Raw genomic sequence first — 1,782 nt, 5'->3', positions numbered from 1 at the left:
TTATTTTCATAACTCTTAAAAAGACAATAAAAGGGATGCCAGGGGATCCCTGCAGAGGAAATTCCTTGATCAACTAAGGTGGGCTTTTCTAGACCCACCAAGAGCAGACTGCAAAATACAATCAGCCATCCTTATCCATGGATTTTTTTAATCCACTGATTCAAGCATCCATGGTTTGAAAATACTGAAAAATGTATAAATTCCAAATAGCAAACCTTGATTTTCCATTTTATCTAAGGAACATCATTTTGCTATGCCATTGTATTTGATGGGACTTGAGCATCCATGGATTTTAGTATCCATGGGGGATCCTGGAACCAAACCCCAGCAGATAACAAGGTCCCACTGTATTATGATGGAGACTTTAAGTGTAATCAGGAAAAAATATTAGTAGATCTATAGCAAGCAGACTTTAGGAGAGTATCCTCAAATTCACTAACTACAGGTTGATAAGAGATAAGCTTTTTTAAACAAATCTAAGCCTAGTCTTTCCACTCCGATAATTAAATTCACTTTTGTTTGCAAGTTGCAGGCAACATATGCTAGCAAATCTCTTGCAAATCGCATGCTCTCCACTATAGATTCCTCTACTGTCCATCTCTATGTTTATCACAATGGGCATTAAAGAGAGTTTAAAGTGCATTTAAAGCATTCCGCAAACAAAGCGAAAAGTGGCAAATAATTGTGCGAAGGATCAAGTTATAATGGAAACGCATTGTTGCTGAAATCCGAAAAGTAAAAAGACGTGAGCTAATGCTTCTTTGCGACCGCTTTAATGGCGGGTTTTGTGCGACGTCGTATGAAATTGTGACATTTTTACAGTATATTCATGGGATAAAGCTCTGTTCTCCTTCGTGTGATAAACATCTACACAAAGGAAGAGCCATAGCATTGTGTGGAACAAAAAAATAGACTTATTTGTCTCCCTAACAATTGCAGGAAGCCCATCTTGGGTCTCTTCGACATAAATCACAGATCTATCCAACATAAATATTCATCTCATTGATTTCTTTTTCCCTATCCTTCCTTTTTGGCAGAAGCCTGATCCACTGCATACTTCCACGCTAAACGCTGATGGCGAGCATTCAAAGCCAAGTACAGTTCAAAATGTGACTAATTTGATAAGTTCCAGAAATCAGATTTTGAGCCAGATTCATTTGTGGATTAAAAATTTGCCCAGAGGTGTTGCTGGCATGTCCGAGAGTCAGCATTTTACTCCATAATAAAGACATCTTTAGCAGTTGCTCGCTTGCGGTGGGTTTATCAAAACCAAAATGCGCAAAATACACGACACAAGCTTTTAAAGGTCCACTGGCTTCTTCGTCAAGCCTATTAAAAATCACACAGAAGAGGGGGCAAAAATTAAAATGTGATGATGTTATTCACAGGACTCTTCTGACAGAAAAAGGCTAAGTGCCTCACAAAACTACAGTTCCCAGAGTTCCCTAGCCCTGAGCCAGGACAGTTAAAGCGGTCTCAAACTGGATTATTTCTGCAGTGTGTTTGGGACCTATGAAAAGAAACCAGAATTTATTTATTTATTTATTTATTTATCTGTCAGAGAGAGCTCTGGGGCCACAATAAACTATAACTCCCAGGATTCCCTAGCATTGAACCAGGGCAGTTAAAGCGGTCTGAAACTGGATTATTTCTCCAGTGTGTTTTCGACCTATGAAAATGTATTTATTTCTTTATTTCTGTGAATATCCTTCTCTGTCAGAGAACGCTCTGGCGCCACAATAAACTACATTTCCCAGGATTCCCTCGCATTGAACCAGGGCA

This window comes from Sceloporus undulatus, chromosome 8, assembly GCF_019175285.1.
Source record: "Sceloporus undulatus isolate JIND9_A2432 ecotype Alabama chromosome 8, SceUnd_v1.1, whole genome shotgun sequence".
Classification (NCBI taxonomy): Eukaryota; Metazoa; Chordata; class Lepidosauria; order Squamata; family Phrynosomatidae; genus Sceloporus; species Sceloporus undulatus.
The sequence above is the reverse complement of the archived record's forward strand: the minus strand, read 5'-3'. Positions refer to the sequence as shown.